Source organism: Triticum aestivum, chromosome 2B, assembly GCF_018294505.1.
Source record: "Triticum aestivum cultivar Chinese Spring chromosome 2B, IWGSC CS RefSeq v2.1, whole genome shotgun sequence".
Lineage (NCBI taxonomy): Eukaryota > Viridiplantae > Streptophyta > Magnoliopsida > Poales > Poaceae > Triticum > Triticum aestivum.
In genome coordinates, this window is record NC_057798.1 from 589,564,286 (window position 1) to 589,576,891 (window position 12,606).

Here is a 12,606-nt window from a genome sequence, read left to right on the forward strand (position 1 = left end):
TCCAGTTCAGCAGTGCGGCACGGCTGGGTCGGCACCATCCTGTAGTGGTGGAGCCTGGACCCGCCCTGTACGCAATGATCCGGAGTGCAACGGGCGGTGGGCCCAGACCCCGGAGTGCTTAGGATGTAGACCGACGGGGACCTCTCTGCTGAGCCTAGGTAGGGCTGTGACGTGTTGATCTTTCGAGGTCGGGCATTGACCCAGAAAAGTGTGTCCGGCCAAAGTAATCAAGCATGTTGGAAAACGTGGTGCACCCCTACAGGGAAGTTTATCTATTAATAGCCGTGTCCATGGTAATGAATATTCAGACTTATATCCTGATCTTATACAACTACAAATGGATACTTGAGGTATGTGGCTCCGGGATTGCTTTCTCGCAGGGAGTCGAGGAAGGATCTCTGGGCATTAATGTTACAACATATTTGTTAATTAAACTGCTATTCTTTACTCTCCTACATGCTGCAAGATGCTCGGAGCTGGTTGCAGATGCTAGTCTTCGATAGGCTAGGCCTTCCCCCTCTATTCTGGCATTCTGCAGTTTAGTCCATAGATACAAACCTTCATTTTGATACTAGTGCATATTTAGTATAGATCTGATGCTTGCGAGTACTTTAGATGAGTACTCACGGTTGCTTTGCTACCCCTTTTCCCCCTTCTTTCTTCTTTCTGGTTGATGCAACCAGATGGTGGATCCTTGGAGCCAGATGCCACCCCCATCGACTACTACTACATGGAGGCCGCCGAAGACCAGGAGTAGTTAGGAGGTCCTAGGTAGGAGGCCTTGCCTCTTCGATCGTGTTGCTTTTGTGCTAGCCTTCTTAAGGCAAAACTTGTTTAACTTATGTCTGTACTCAGATATTGTTGCTTCCACTGACTCTTGTGTATCGAGCTTGTATTCGAGCCCTCAAGGCCCCTAGCTTGTAATATAAAGCTTGTATTATTTTATTTGTGTCTAGAGTTTTGTTGTGATATCTTCCCGTGAGTCCCTGATCTTGATCGTACACATTTACGTGTATGATTAGTGTACGATTGAATCAGGGGCATCACACCTTTCACGGATAAGGAGATCTCCGATGCAATGTTTCAGATCGGGCCTTTGAAGGCACCAGGCCCAGATGGATTTCCCGCACGGCTCTTTCAACGTAACTGGAGTACGGTGAAGGAGGGCATGATGGCAGCGGCCAGGGATTTCTTCAGCGCTGAAATTATGCCAGAGGGAGTTAATGCAACATCGATTGTGCTTATTACAAAAATCTCCAACCCCTCAAGAATGTCTGACTACAGACCCATCAGTCTTTGTAATGTGATCTATAAGGTAATTTCCAAGTGCTTAGTTAATCGGTTACGCCCTTTATTGGATGATATAATTTCGGTGGAGCAAAAGTGCTTTTATCCCTGACGCTTTGGTTGCTTTAGAGTGTTTACACTATATTAAACAAGAGAAAGATCCTACAAGGAGTTTTTGTGCTTATAAGCTGGACTTTGTCAAATGCTTATGATCGGGTTGATTGGGCTTTCTTGAAGCAGGTGATGCAAAGGTTAGGGTTCTCTCAGCGATGGATTGACTGGATAATGGCGTGTGTCACATCGGTGAGATACTCAATAAAATTAAATGGAACTCTCCTAGATTCATTTGCACCATTGCGTGGGCTGCGGCAAGGAGACCCACTCTCTCCATTCTTATTGTTATTTGTGGCAGATGGACTTTCAGCTATTCTGAAAAGTAGGGTGCAATCCGATGATATTGTACCAGTCAAAATTTGTAGGAGAGCACCGGGCATCTCCCATTTGCTTTTTGCAGATGATACTATGCTGTTTTTCAAGGCCTCCGGGGATCAAGCGGAGCAGGTTAAAGCATCTCTGGATCTGTATAGTTCGGCAACGGGTTAGAGCCTAAACTATGACAAGTGTTCGATGTTCTTTGGTGAAGCGTGTCCGGACTCGGTTCAAGAACAGGTTAGGGACGCTCTCCAAGTTACAAGCTTGGTCTTTGAGGAGAAGTACTTGGGTCTTCACACACCCGAGGGACGCATGTCAAAAGGAAAGTTTCAAAACCTTCAAACGAGCCTCACTAAAAGGCTAGTTCAATGGGGGATGGATATCTAGCGCAGTCGGGCAAAGAGGTGCTTATAAAGTCTGTTGCACAAGCATTGCCCACATACATAATGGGAGTTTTCAAGCTACCATTCTTGGTGTGTGACGACCTCACCAGAATGGTGAGGGGATTTTTATTGGGGAACTGAGAAGGGAAAGAGGAAGGCACATTGGAAGGGATGGGATCATCTTATGCAACCAAAAGAAAGGGGTGGTGTCGGCTTTTGGGATTTTCATCTATTTAACCAAGCTCTTCTAGCTCGCCAGGCTTGGAGGCTGTTAACAAGGCCGGATAGCCTATGTGCACATTTGCTTAAATCCAAATACTACCCTGATGGCAAGCTCGAAGATATGGTGTTCACCGGAAATGCTTCTTACTCATGGCTGGCTATTAGTCACGACTTGGAGTTATTGAAGAAAGGCTTGATTTGGAGAGTGGGCAATGGGAGAAGCATTCGGGTGTGGCGGGATAGTTGGATCCCTCGCCCTTTCTCGTATAAACCGATCTCTAGATAGGGCGTTTGTCGCATTTGATATGTCTCCAATCTACTAAATGATAATGGTTCCTGGAAGATTCAAACTCTTAATCAATATTTCGTTCAAGCGGACGTGGTGGAGATCTTGAAGGTCAGAGCCTCCCTGAGGTGAGGCAAAGATGTCATTGCTTGGGGGGCTGACAAATTGGGTGTTTTCTCCGTGAAGAGTGCCTATCATCTGGCGTTCGACGAGGCACATAGGTCTAATGCAGCATCATCTATCCACTACAAAAAAAGACACATCCATGACATTTTGGGCCAAACAATTTTTTTTTCTGTCATACATATGACACTTCTATGATGATAATTGTGACAAAACCCGGTATCATCATAGATGTGGTGGGCTCCTACTTCTATGACAAAAAATCATGACAGAAAATGGGCTTTTCGTCCTGGGCGGGCCGGAGATGCAGCTGCATGACATTCTTTGGGCCGTCCATGACGGAAAAACCCGTGGTAGAAGCGAGGGGGAGGAAAATTTCGGGGAGTTGCCGGTTACGGTGGGAGGTCGGGGGCCGAGCGATGCGCGTTTCTCTCGTAGACGTGCGAGGCGTTGGCTCTAACTGAACCCGAGCAAGGCGTTGGGCTCTAACTGAACCCGAGCGATTGCACTGCAGGCCACGCGTTACTGAACCCGAGCGATTGATCAATGGCTATTAACTGAACCCGATGGAGCAATTCCTTCGCTACTACTGCTAACTGAAGCCAATCGATTGGATAAACAGTGATAATTGCAGGGGGGTGGATGAACAGTGAGCGGTGGCGTTGCCTCTGGATGAACAGGACCCCGTGGTGTGGAGGGCTGGATGAACAGTAGATGGTGGAGGGGTTGCCGTGGTGGGGTGGTTGAACATGACCTCATGGTGTGGAGGGCTGGATGAACAGTAGACGATGGAGGGGTGGATGGACAGTAGACGGTGGAGGGGTGGTTGAACAGTAGCCGGTGGAGTAGGGCACGTTGGAGGCTGGAAGAACAGGAGCCCGTGGAGGCTGGAGGAGGTCGACGGTAGCCCGTGGAGGCTGGAGGAGGTCGATGGTGGAGATGAACAGTATCCCGTGGAGTCCCGTTTTGCGGTACGCCACACCCCTCCCGATGAACAAGACCCCCGTTTCGACCGTAGGAGGTCCGTTTCCTCTGTTTTGCGGTAAGCCACACCCCTCCCGATCAACAGGACCCCCGTTTCGACCGTAGGAGGTCCGTTTCGTCCATTTTGCGGTACGCCACACCCCTCCCGATCAATAGGACCCCCGTTTAGACCGTAGGAGGTCCGTTTCCTCCGTTTTGCGGTTCGCCACACCCCTCCCGATCAACAGGACCCCGTTCCGAACGTAGGAGGTCCGTTTCCTCCGTTGTGCGGTACGCCAGGCCTCATTTCCATCGCCTGTTCCATCCAAGCCGGTTGGCTCCCACGCGTTCCGTTGCCTCCCGATGAACATGACGCATTGCGTTGCCTCCCCATGAACACGATGCATTTTGTTGGCTCCCCATGAACACGACGACGACGCTGTTTCTCTGTTCCGACCCAGCCATGTACGTATGCGCGAGTAGGCGTTCGAGACCCTGCCCATATGTACGTGTGTGGCCGTATTTTCTTTCTTGCACCCTCGCCGATGTACGTACGTGTACATGCTACGTGCGCGCCTCTACATCGACACGTGCGCGCCTCTACTACGACACGTGCGTGCCTCTACATCGACCAGTATGTACGCACACTTTCGCGACCAGAATGACAACGCTACGTACGCTTCGACCAGGTGGGTCCCGACTGTCAGGCACTTCCTTGCCTGCGAAGATGTAGCTAGTGGGTCCAGGCAGTCAGGGGGGCGAATCGTTTTGTTTTTTTTTGCCCAGACGCACTTCCTTGCGTTCGAAGATGTAGCTAGTGGGTCCCAGCAGTCAGGGGGGAAATGTTTTTTTCGCGAAATACTGGTGGCCCGTCCAGTGGGTCCCTGCTGTCAGGTGGAGGAATAATTATTTTGCGCGTAATAAGGAGGCAATTCCTTGCGGCCGCCATGGACCCAGCTGTCAGCCTCTCCATGCACAGTACTCTTACGATGGAAGTCAGTCGTTGACCACATTGACCACGCCGCGCCGAGAGCACCACGGCGGTGGACGACGGCGAGGCCTAGGAAGGGGGCGACGCGGAGCCGGGGAAGACGCAACAGTGGATGCCCACGCGAAGAGGAGTACGAGGGTGAGGCTGCCATCGCCGCAGAATAACAGGGGGTGTGGGTGAGTAGAGGGATGGCCTGGCCAGCAATGGGAGTAGTAGGGGGCGGTGAGGCCTCCGCCGCATCGCAGCCGGCCACGGGAGGCAGGAGCACGAGGCACGACCGGCGCTGGTTTGGCGGCTGGAGCAAGAAGACCAGAGGTTGAAGAAGCACTACGGTCGTTGGATGGGCATCGTACGGTCACTAGAGCTAGAATCATGCATATTATTGACTAAGTTGACAAAGCCCTCCGTCCCCGTCAACTTAGTAGGCCCACAAGTCAGCCTCCCACCAAGGTGGGTCCCAGCTAGCAGGGGGAGTATTCGTTTTTTTTGTGCGTAATAAGGAGGCACTTCCGGTGGGTCCGAGTTGACAGCGGGGGGGGGCATTTTTTCGCGAAATATGGTGGCCCGTCAGGTGGGTCCCAGCAGTCAGGGGGCAAACGTTTTTTTTCACAAAATACGGTGGCCCATCCAGTGGGTCCCTGCTGTCAGTTGGAGGAATCATTATTTTCCACGTAATAAGGAGGCACTTACTTGCTGCGGCCGTGGACCCAGCTGAGACTCTCCACGTACAGTGTACTTCCGATGGAAGTCGTTCCTTGACCACATTGACCTCGCCGCGTTCCGTTGCATGCATGCGTCCATGGTCGTGGTGCGTCCCCACTGTCAGCCTCTCATGTACAGTCATCTTCTGATGACTCTCGGTTGTTGACCACGTTGACCACACCGTGCCGAGCGCACCCAGACTGGAACGACCCGGAGATGGGGAAGACGGGGCAGTGGAGTTGCATATGGAGAGGAGTGGGAAACTTCACTGGTTCGGGTGCGCGGCAGCACAGCCGCGGTGCCGCCCACGGGAGACAGGAGCAAGAACAGAGGTTGAAGAAGGAGCACGACTGTTGGATTAACATCCAACGGTCCGGCTGCTAGAATCATTTGTTGATTAAGTTGACAAAGCCATGCGTACACGTCCGCTTAGCAGGCCCACAAGTCAGTCACCAAATCTGACGGGTCCCAGCTGTCAACGGGATGAATAATTTTTTTCGCAAAACAAGGAGGCACTTCCTTCCATGAGAAGATACAGCCGGTGGGTCCCAGCTGTCAGGTGGAGGAAACATTTTTTTCCAGCTTAATAAGGAGGAACTTTCCTTGCGTGCGACCATGGACCTCGTGGGTCTCGGCCGTCAGGCTCTCCACGTATAGTCCTCTTCCGATGACTCTCGTTTGTTGACCACGCTGCACCAAACACAGCGAGGCGGTGGACGACGGCGAGGCCCCGGACGGGGACGACTCGGAGATGGGAAAACGCAGCAATGGAGTCGCAGATTGAGAGGAGGAGAAGGGTTATAACTGGTTCTGTTGCAATTCATATCAAACTCAGGTTCACAGGACACGTTCATATTCATAGCCAACATTCACTATCAACAACTCAAAAGATTCATATATACACAAGCTCGGCATATCTATGCATCCCAATGATTGATAGGTCACACGACAATATTCATACATAATTCACAAAAAGATTCAGATATACACATGTTCAGTATGTTTATGCATCCAAATGATTGAGATCACAGCCAATATGATCCATGGACGAACTTTAATTACCTAGGGTACAGACTGGTAAATGGTGTTCAATCAGAGGTACTTCTTGCTAAAATTAGTTCTTGTACGAGTAAACTTTCGAGTACATAAGAGGCAGCACAGACAATCTGAACTTTGCTTGTAGGTTTATCCTCAAATAGTGGCCTCGTGCCGAGGGAGGTTTGAGCAACTTGGCCACTACTTTCATCCAACTAGTTTACTGGCTCATCTTGGTCCTGTATCTCGCCAAAATTCTACATTGCAGACGAGAAAGGAGGCGGTTGAGAAAATGAACCACCCAAATTTTTTGTGCAGTTCAACTGAAATGGAGCATCCTTGGCGTGCAGACTGATTAAGTGCCAGATGAATATACGCGTCAACCAACTTGTCTGGAATCTTTAGACTCCATGCCATATAGTTCGCTACCATATGTGCCGATAACCAAAAGGCACAAGTTGGGACCAAAGACTGGACTGCGTTTTTCTGGGCTATGCACCAAGCAATATTTTTGGCGTTCACTCTCCTAATACTTGGAGTTTGACAATTGGTTGACGCCGGTTGATACTCGAATGAATATAGGCACTTCTTGTCAACATCGATGCTTGTCTGAGTGAACTTTGGAGTACATAGCAGCAGCATAAGTACCTGTCCATCTGATCATTTTGTGCAGTTCTACTGAAATCACCCGATGTAATGATTTGCCTGCGAGTTCAGGCTCCAAATTACTCCTTTATGAAATCGGCAAACAGTAGCACAATACCAAATTACCAATACATATGACAGGCACAATAATCAGGATAAAGACCAGTACCAACCTGTGTGAGGTAGCATATCAATTACTATTTCCTTTGACTGGAAGCCGAGATAAGCCAAGCGACTGACAGCAAAGGAAGAAAGCAAGCGGAGATTAGCGACTGACAGGAAAGGACGGAAGCTGTCGAGGCAATGAAGCACCCAAAGTTTTTGTGCAGTTCCACCAAAATCGAGCATCCCTGTTGGCACATATATTGAGAGAGTGAGATTACTGTAATAGTGGGACTAGTTGATGAAACATACACTAACAAATAGAAGCACCCTCATTATCTTAATGGGTAAAGTTAGCAACATAGTAGTCTTGCTTAAAGAGAGGTATTAGTTTATTTAATCAGTGCCAATTAGCTCAACTCAACACTCAAAGCATTGCCATTTATCATAGGTTGCAAAACTTAAAAGTGCAAAGATAAAGGAGTTTCTCATGACAGTAGCACGATACAAATAGAGATGACAGCAAACTAATATGGATGAAGGCCTTAGGCCCGTACCAACCTGAGAAAAAAAGCTTATTCATGTAGTCCCATAAGAGATGATAAAGCACTCACTGGAATCACACAATAGTATATATTTTTGTGCACTTCAAATGTATGGTTGAAATCACTCTTGTTTACCAGTGCTGAGATTATATCGAAAGATTATCAAGAACTTCCAGCAGAGTTAAAGCACTGGCTGGGATACAGTTCATTGTATTGTCTTGTGTAGTTCCACTAAAATGTATGATTGGCACAACATGATCCCTGTTTGCACAAGTAGGAACAAGGTGAAACCTTCATTAGCTTAGTGAGAAAGGATAGGAAGACATTAGCATATTACTCAAACAGTAGCATCAAATTCATGATGGACAATACGCAAAACATTGCCTCATTGAACCAATGGCAATAAATTGACATGCAAAACAATAGCACTATTATGTCATGACACTAATAATATTCCCTCCCTGCTCCACCACATGATTCACCTCCATAGACAAACATTCACACGTACATGATTCAGCATAGGGTCCTACTAAAGATTTGTTTAACTCCAACAGGAAAATTAGGCAGTAATAAATTAGTGGTACTTAAGTACTCCTAATTAATTAAGTGAGACAGCAGAAGTGGAAGGGCTCCCTGGAGGATCGTCTCACATGTAAGGTAGTCGTTGCCGGAGCCCTTGAATAGCCTCGACTGAGGCCTCTGGCTTCAGCAAGATCGCCTTGGCACTGTTTATTCTTCTTCTTCTTCCTCTTCATGCTCTGTTTCTCTTTCTCCTCACCAGTTGGTGAAACCAAGTACATGATTGGCCTTCTAATTCAGAATTGGTTTTGTCAGTGAGGGAGTACAAGTGTACTAGTAAAAAACAGCATTATTTTCTCATGGCAGTCGGAAAATAGAGATGAACACATGCATTAAATATCATTCTTACCTAAAGGAAGGTTATGGCGCCAATATGGATGATGAGGATTGGAACACAGATCTCCCTTTGTGCAGTTCCACCAAAATGAACCAACTGTTCCATCTGACATTCCAGTTAAACAGCACAAAAGTCACTTCTTTTAAGAAGAGTTTTGTGCAGTGCACCAAAAGGTCACAACAGCAACCAGGTGAATTGGATATCCCTGTTTGCACAAAAAGGCACAGAGGAAACAGTCAGAGTCTCAAACAATTACAGGCAAAAACATTTGGCTAAACTTGTCAGAGTCTCAAACAATTACAGGCAAAAACAGTGGCATGGCTTCATTTTTACCAGGGACATTATATTAAGAACAGCTAAGGCTGCGTTCGGTTCACAGGTTTGGTGCAGGATTTTCGTAGGAACACAATTCCTACGGTATTCTTTCCCTTCCAACCGTTCGGAACACGGGAAAGGTGAATAGTGTTTCATAGGAAAGCTGGTCTGGTAGTACTGATTCCATCGGATTAGAAACATCCACGCGCTGCTCATTTTTTGGGCGGAAGCCCGAGGCAGGCGCTCGCTGCCATGCGTTAGACAGGTTGTTGTGCTGTGTTTGCCGGAATAAAAAAATCAACCTATGTGTGGTACGTGAGGTGAGGACAAGAGTAGTCACTGTGCAGCTGAATAAACAAATAGCATCTCATACTGCCAAGCATGCTACTCTAAAAAACAAATCTGTACATTTCGTAGTCCATCCGAACACATTCTCTTGAGAGTTTCCTCCGGTTCGCTGTTCCATAGTTTTATACCTACATTCCTTTCCTATTCCTCTATTTTCATCAAGACCTATGTTTTCTGCCCCTTTATTCCGACCGGAGCCTAAATATTTGGTATAAGGGCATGGGACAGTGGGTGCACCAGCAGTACAGCACCATGTACGTAAACAGGGGCATAAAGTGGTGATTCATAGTTTGTTGCCCCGAGAAACAAACATCCAAGAAACATATCTGGGTTGGTCCCATTTTTGTTCACTCTAGCCACCTACTCCTATGTGTGGATAGCAAATCTAGTCCTGGTCATACCACTGTGTACAACGTTACCCCTATATTTCCCTTTTCGACCAAGAGACCGGTTGGATGACCAGTCTGTACTACTTTCATCCCCTTTCCTTCCTGTTTGTACCAAGTCCGATGTACATACTAAATTCCCCCACCCCCACTTTATTTCAATGACAAGTATTTTCGGACGGAGGGAGTACAAGATTCGACTCCATGAAGTAGCTTTACCTCTAACAATAGAAGAAAAAAATAGGTGACGTTGGACCATCCGATCGAGAGGGGCTGAGAGGTAGAAAATGATGCACATGCAGCGACGTAGCGAGCTGGGGAAGTAGAGCTAAGGCGGTTTCGAACGAAGATATACCTGAAGGTCGTCGGGATGTGGATAGGTGGGCGGCGGGAGGCCGGATCCGCCCACAGGCAACGACGAAGGGATCGGAGGACCTCCCGCGCCGGCGCTCGGCCAGAGATAACGGTGCGGCCGGCAGTGGGTCTCCTCCCTCGCTGTCGACGACGGCCTAAACGCTGCCCCTCCTCCCCTTCACCGGCGGAGGGGGATACGTCCGGATCTGTAACCAGCGGTGAGGATAGAAAGCCAGTGTTTTTTGAAGGGAGAAAGACAGTGTTACTACCCCTATCTTGTTTAGATCTGGAGAGGATGAGAGTGTGTGAATAGAGCAGCCCTAGCAAGCAAGCGCGGAGGCTCCGGCCTATATATAAGTAGTGGGGTAGTTTTCCTTTTTCACTCCATCAAAACAATCGTTTAAAATTGTGTACTACTACATGCCAGGTCACGGTTTTTTTAGTTGTTGATTGTTTTTTGAGATAGCTACCCGCTTGTTCCAACTGGTGTTACGGTGTGCCAGGTCGCACTTTGTATCGTTCAAGTCTGGTACTACAAGTCCCTCCATTAAATGAACAACCACCCCCTCGTAAAAATTGTGAACAAGCCCACGGCTAAAATTAGCGGAAACGTGGGTTGCCCCAACATGCATTATTATTTATATTTTCTACTCCCTCCGTTCCTAAATATAAGTCTTTTTTATTAGCCACACCTAAGACAAGAATTTTTTTATTAGCAGTGAACCCCACATGTCATAGACACAAAAATTGTGGCAAGATTCCCTTAGGCAAGCCAAAGTGTGTCTAACAATTTGAGCAACTCAGGTTAGGCAAGTGTGGCAAGTGTGGGAAAAATAATGTGGCAACATAAGACAAACATAGTCACAATCCAAACAGCCCCGTGATTTTTTGTGACATGCATGAAAATTTGGTTAGTTAAATTTATAGTCAAAATTTGGCAAGGTGCATCAAATCAACACATGCAAGTATCAAAAGGAAAGTCACGGCATGCATGCATGCGTTGTACTCCCTCCGTTTCCAAATATAAGTCTTTTTAGAGATTGCAACAACTGACTACTCCCTCCGTTCCTAAATGTAAGTCTTTTTAGGGATTCCACTACAAACTACATACGGATGTATATAGACATATTTTAGAGTGTAGATTCACTCATTTTGTTTCGTATGTAGTTCATAGTGAAATCTCTAAAAAGACTTATATTTTGGAACGGAGGGAGTACATACGAAGCAGAATATGTCTACTCCTACATACGAAGTAGCCCATTTGAAATGTGTAAAAAGACTTTTATCGAGTGCAGTGCTTTGATGTGTCGCGTCAACTCGTACAAGACCGAGAAATTTGATTACTACGACGCCCTCTCCCTCGCGGACTGAGCTCCGGTGCCTTAACTGCACCTGCCTTTGGCTGCATGACAGGTGGGCCAACCACCTGTTGGGCCCACCTGTCATGGACGCAAAGGCAGGAGCAGTAAGTAGAAGCTTTCGCTACACGCTATCCCTCCCGCACGAGGTGGACGGACATGCAGCAGTGGATTCGATACTGTAGAAGTAGGAGTAACATCATTGTTCGTCTTCTCGAAGAGGCGAAGAGCCAAGCGCAAACCGAACGTGGCAGTTGCGAACGCTCGCGTGGTGCGGTTCCTTGGAGTACTAGCCAGGCTCTTGCATGAGACAAAATTGCTATTGTTTAACAATTAAACTCCATTATCCATTGGTTGATACTCATTCTGCATAGGTCCACGCGCTTAGCACCGTTTCCTCCTGGGGTCACCAATGTTTATTTGCTAATTAATAGCATTCCATGCAATGAACTAGCCATTGCAAGTCATTAAAAGCATGCACACCTCTCATCTCTTATTGGTTGATACGTATGTCAAGAAACAAGAAACAAGGTAGAAGTTAATGCACCGCGCCTAAGTGTTTTGGGACTATTTGGTTTTCGTAAGATGACTTACACACCTAGACGGAGGGAGTAGTATAGACCTGTAAACCGGAAAGGAGTATTTGCCTTTCTAGAGATTTCAACAAGTGACTAGACTTCGGCTCAAAAAAAACAAGTGACTAGACTACACCGTGTGCAGTACCCCCTCCCTTCCGGTTTATAGGGCTCAAATCTCAAATCTCATGAACCAAGGCATTTTGCTATTGGAGGAATGTATCTCGTACTTTACAAAACTACCCTAATTAAACTCATGCATTAATTACGTAGTTCTCTCGTTTTCCTCTCCGCCTTGGTCGCGGTGCACAATATTGAGCACTCCTATATGACTAGCCGCTCTATCTACATGCGGGACATTTCAAAGCATCCGGGCCCGCGTGCCATCCACCAAATCACAGCGAGGTGCTACAGTCGAGACTCACCTGTCACCCCGGTGTGGCCGTCATGACCCGTCATATCACAAAACCCACACCTTTACCAGCAGTGGTAAGGTGGCCTCCAAGTTGGACTGGACGAAGCAACCATCATTTCATTGGAACGCTCGTTCAAGCCCTTTCTTCCCTTTCTTGAAGAAAACCTCACTCCAGGCTACTCACTTCTGCCATTTTTCTTCTCTACCGACGAAGGAAAGGTGG